At 53.4% G+C, this 5,503-nt stretch overlaps 1 long non-coding RNA gene across 2 annotated transcripts in view; it reads left to right on the top strand.

Moving 5' to 3' along the window:
• The window catches only part of LOC109489080, a 5,562-nt gene extending 723 nt beyond the window's left edge, over window positions 1-4,839 (top strand). Inside the window, exons 1-4 of one of the 2 annotated variants that reach the window (XR_004626320.1) lie at window positions 72-148; window positions 668-839; window positions 2,229-2,295; window positions 3,969-4,839. This is a non-coding gene — a long non-coding RNA (uncharacterized LOC109489080). Of the gene's footprint in view, window positions 1-71; window positions 149-667; window positions 840-2,228; window positions 2,296-3,968 lie in introns of those variants that run through there. The other variant, XR_002142017.2, reaches the window with a different exon arrangement.
• Window positions 4,840-5,503: the final 664 nt, after the last annotated feature.

The raw sequence follows: 5,503 nt of genomic DNA, 5'->3' as shown, positions 1-5,503 counted from the left end.
CGCGGCCGCGGGGGCTGCCGGGGACTGCGGGGCGCGCCGACTGCGCCTGCGCGAGCCGCCTCCTGCTGCGCCACGCCCCCTAGCCCGAGCCCGGCTCCACTCGAACCCGACGGGGTCGTCCAGGGCGGCGGGACTGCAGGGGCTTGAGGTGAGCGCGACCTTGAAGACCGGCTGCTACGCTGCCGCTCACCGCCCGCCTCACTCGCCGGGTCGTGCTAGGGCTCCCGGCGGCCGTCGCCCCCAGAGCGAGCCGGGCCCGCCCTCAATCTGAGCCTCGGCCAATGGGAGTGCGGTCCATGGGCGGAGCAGCCAATGGAGGGCGCGCTCGGAGGCCGGCGGGCGGAGCACCGGGGCCCGGCCGCACCTGGGGCGCGCCGCACCTGTGCGCGTCCTCCCGGGCGGCGGGCGGGACCGTCAATCCTCACACACGGAGGGAGCCCCGGGAGTTCCGTGTCCCTCTTTGATCGCAGCCCTGCGCAGAGCTCAGGCTGCCCACCAGAGCTTCTTTGAGCCCCCAGGATGCAGTCTTAGGGAAACTTTTGGTGTTCAGTACACGTGACCCATTGTTCTTTGAGTCGTGGGTGTCTTTTTCTGTGGCTTGTGGAGGGATTATTCATTTGTGGGTTTTATGACTGTGAAATCATACCTTCTTTCAATGATATTGTAGATTCGGCAGTGACCGCATCACACCACTAGAGGATCGTTCCCACATAGGAACTTTTGCCCGCTCCACAAATACTGTTTACGGGTCAGCTCCTGCTGCGTGCCGCGCGCTGTTCACGGGCTCCAGGAGGCGGCTGCGCACACAGCAAACTGCGCTCAGGGAGCTTCTGTCTCAGGTAGACAGACGATAACGGAGAACAGAATCAAAACGTGTAGTAAGTTAGATGGGGCTGGATAGAAAAATGAAGCAGAGAAGGAGGGATTGGCATGTAGCAGTAGGTGATGGGAGAAGACACAGGGGGATGAGGGAGAAGAAGGTTGCGCCAGGGAGGGGGATGGACTCCACACAAGATAGGAAGCCGCAGGGCCATAAGCAGAGGGCAGTTGTGATGACTGGGTTTTAACAGGGCCAGTGTGGCTCCAAGGGTCAGATCAGGGAGCCGCCTGACAAGATGGTTGGGTCATCCGCACAAAGGGATGAGGGTTGTGTGGCCCTGACTATGCTGGTGGGGAGTGAGAACAGGTCGGATTTCAGAGATTAGCACCTGAAAAGCAGAGCCCCTGGGATTTACAGATGCCATAGATGCAGTGTGACAGGAAGAAGGGCATCGGGAATGGCTGTGCTCCGGTGGGCTGAGCACCTGGCAGGCAGGAGTTTCTTGGCACAGAGATGGAAAGGGTTGCAGGAGGGGTGACGGAGAAGGAGTGGGGGTTGGTCGTGAACTCGCAGAGCTGTTGCAAACGCAGTCGCACATACAAGTCTGGCACACACAGGGCAGCTGGGGTCTGGAGGTATAAATTCAGAGGATGAGAGTGTCTGCAGGCATTTCAGACCAGGAGAGACTGGGCGAGCTCCCCTCAGAAGGGAAGGCGGATGGGGAAGAGGATCGGGACAGAGCCCTGACGCAGGCTGAGGAGGAATAACCATGAGGTGGGCTTCTGGAGAACCAGAAGCACAGGGAGTCCCGAGCCCCGTGAAGACCGCAGCGGGAGTGGCTGGCTTTCCAACGCTGTGTGATGAGTGTGGACGATGGACTGTTAGGTTGTAGCAGTTGGGATGTCATGGCTGAGCTGGACGAGAGCGGTTGCTGTGGAGTGGACCATGCAAATCTGTTGTGAGAGGGTTTCAGAGAAAGTGAGAGGAGAACGGTTGGAGGCAGTAACAACACTTTGCTGTGAAGAGAAGCAGAGAAACGGGGCTGTAATCTCCCCTTGTACGTGTAGATTTAGCCAGTCTGCCTCTGAGCAGCCGAAGGCCTGGCTAACTATCAGGCTCTCCCACAAGCAGTTGCCCTACTGTGTGTTACAGATACGTCTTTTGAATCAATAGCATCAAAATATTAATTAGCTATCATTAAATTAAATATAAAAAGCAGCAGAAGTCACACAGAGGTGCCCCGTTCCCGTAGCGGTGTGCCGCCTTCCTTGCGTCCCCCTGTGTGTCAGCTGACCAGCAAGAGATTTTTAGCTATTCTATTTTATGATCTGAAGAGGTTTAAATATGTCACTGAGTTACTCGGGATTCTAACTGGCTTTTGGCAATTTTCTTGTTTTATTATTTTTAGATCTCATGGCCAAATTGTGAAGTGCCTGGTGTGTATTAGACTCCAGCCTGCTACATTCATGCAAGAGGTACGATTCTATAATAAAAAGGAATGAGGTGCTGATACAAGCAAGGATTACCGTCAGAAGTGTCATGCTGAGTGAAAGGAGCCAGACTCAAAATCGTACACAATGTGTAATTCCACCGTAGTATGATCGACAGCCTCAGCACAGCTTGACTAGGGCATAGAACTTAGTTATTTAATCGAAGGTGAATATAGATGCTGCCGTCAAAGTACTTAGTAGATGCGATTAACACCTCCAATCAGTTGACTTTGATGAACAGAGATTACCCTTGATAGTTGCGGGGGCTCATCCAATCGGTTGAAGGCATTACGAACACATAACTGAATTCCAGGGGAAGGAATTCTGAGTCGAGGCTGAATTTGCAGCCTGCCATGCAGATATCACACTTGCCAGCACCCATAATGATGTGAGCCAATTCCTCAAAACGAGTCTCTTAATGTATACACATAGATCCAATTAGTTCTGTTTCTCTGGAGAACCCTGAAGTCTAGAAGAGGCTAAATGGCTCCACGTGATAGGGGCAAGAATGGCTGTGGGGTAGGGAGGGCATCGACTCGGAGAAAGCAAGGGAGCTTTCTGATGATGGAAATGTTCCATATCTTGTTGGAGAAATGGTTACACAGGTGTATACGGCTGTTGGACTACCCATTGAACTATACTCAAAAAGCGGATCCGTTTTATTTTACGCGAGTTGTATCTCAATACGCTGGTTTTTAAGTCTAATTTAGCATATATCTAATTTTCCACCAAGCCGAACACAGACTATGTATCTTAATAGTTCGAACGAAATCACAGAGGAACTTACCCTGTTCATCGTTCTCCCCGAATACTTTTACTTTAAAAGATTTCTTTGATTTATTCAGATTTCAGTGCCTACCTACCATTTAAAATACTGAGTGAGGATTGTTTCCAAGTTCGGATTTAGTAGCTAGCTCAGAGCGATCGCATGCGCCCCACTGCAGAGAGGTCAGTCTTCTGTTCTGAGATGCATGGGATTTAGAGACTTGTTCAAGTGCAGGGAGTCCGGTCCACCCTCCGTAGGCTGCTCGGGTGGCCACGTGGGCTGGAGGGAACGGCGGTAGGAAGCCCCAGTGTGTGTGTCCCACTGGCCGTTCACCCTCATCATTCGATGCACAGCTGTGTCGTTGACAGAGTGCAGTGCCTGGAATTTCGTCTCTGATTCTTTTTCAAAAAGACTTAATTTTTTTAGGGCAGGTTTTTCAAGTTGACAAATAAAAAGGGAAGGAAGGCACAGAGATTTTCCGTGTGCCCCCTGCCCCCACAGCTGCACAGCACCCCCACTGTCAACGTCACTCATCAGAATGGTACGTGTTTTACCAACGACGAGCCTGCATTGGTGTGTCATTAACCCCGGAGGTCCATCAGGGTTCACTCCTCATGCTGCACATTCCCTGGGTTTGGACAAACGTAGAATGCATGTGTCCATCATTATGGTGTCATACAGAGTAGTTTCTAACAATCCCCTGGGCTCGGTCTGCTCCTCTCCCCCACTCACCCCCAGCAAACACTCATCTTTTTACTGACTACATAATTTTACCTTTTCCAGGATGTTTTATAATTGGCTTTTTTTCGCTTCGTAGCATGCACTTAAGGTTCTCCATGTGCTTTCGTGGCTTGATAAATAACTTCTTTTTATTATTAATACTATCCCATAGTCTGGTTGGACCACAGTGCATTTACCCGTTCACCTACCGAAGGACATCTGGGTCGTTTCCAAGTTTGGAAATGATGAATAAAGCTGCTATCAACATCCTTGACCCCACAACCTGCTGCTTCCTTCCTGCTGGAGCTCCACAAGGCATTCAACTCCATCCCATCTTTTTCCTTTACTCTTCCCTGAATTTTTCTCCGAATGATGAAGGGAAGGAAGGAATAAACAGAGGACTGCATTAGGACTACATGACATTACAGGGTAAAAAGGACTTTGCAGAAGGAATTAATGTTACAGACTGCCCTGTAGGAAGATTATCTGAGATTATCTACGTGAGCCCCATCGAGTCACACAAGCCCTTTAAAAAGGCAGAGAACTTTGTCCAGCTGGAGTCAGAGAGACAGAGAAGGGGCAAGTCAGAGGGCTTCAGAGTGTGTGAGGGACTCAACCTGCTCTTGCTGGCAGGGACCACATCGAAATCGCTAGAAGGAATGCAAGCAGCCTGTAGGGGCAAAGACCAGTTTCTGCTGCGAGCCCACAGACCCACGGGACCCTAGTCCTACAACCAACCACAGGAAATTGAACTCAACCAACTGTTTGGAAGGGCTTGGGAGTACCCGCATTCCCAGAGCCCCCCACAAGCAGCACAGCCGGGCTGAAAGGGACCTCAGTTTCAGCCCAGGCAGAGAGCTGCCGATCGGCCCCCGGGTGGGAGATACTAGGCAGTGTGGTTTTAAGCCATTACATTGGTCGCAATTTGTTACAGCAGCGAAAGAAAACTTCTGTCCGCTCACCCGCTGGCTGTTCTTCGAGTCTGTGAGCGGGGAGTGCTGTCAGAGGTCAGGGTGTCCTCCTGAGGGCTCACGGCCAAGTCCTCTGTTTCTGAGCGGTCTCAGGCTGCAGGTGACACAGCAGCAAGCACACAGTCCCCGTCACCGAGCGGGGCCATTAGTCACTGTGAAGGGCACACCAGTCCTAGCAGCCCTCCCCAGGCCCTAAGCTCTAATGGGGGCTGACGGGTGTCCCCGTGAGGGTGGACGGCAAAACCATAGCGGGCTCTGGTGACTTGCTGGGGGGTCCCTGTTCCTCCTCCTGCCGTATCGTGCTCCATGAGACCCACCTCTGCAAGCCCCCGCTCCCATCTCCTTTCCAGCTGCACCCAGTGAGCCTGTGCTGCTCACACCCGCCCCGTCTGCTGCGGGGCTGGGACATTTGGACCCGAATATGATGAGCAGCCCTGCTACAGACACGGGAAACCTACGGGCCCGGGCGGGGTCTCTGCAAAGCCGGGGCCAAGGCCCTGAATCTGGGTAGGAGTGCGGGAGTTTCTCCAGCAGCGGCCCTTGGGAAGAGACGGTGGGAAACAGGTTGGGTGTGTCTGTGGGGCCCAGCGGCAGCCCAACAGGAGCTCCAGGGCAAACAGCCCTGAAGAGCCGTTGTGGGGGCGACCAGCGGGGCCCTGCCCGCCCACCTCAGTCACCGGCCCTCAGCTGGAAAGTTGGCTGGCCCGAGGGAGCTACCAGCGTGGGCCTTCCCTGG

This window comes from Ailuropoda melanoleuca, chromosome 6 (genome assembly GCF_002007445.2).
Source record: "Ailuropoda melanoleuca isolate Jingjing chromosome 6, ASM200744v2, whole genome shotgun sequence".
NCBI lineage: Eukaryota > Metazoa > Chordata > Mammalia > Carnivora > Ursidae > Ailuropoda > Ailuropoda melanoleuca.
The sequence above is the reverse complement of the archived record's forward strand: the minus strand, read 5'-3'. Positions and strand labels throughout refer to the sequence as shown.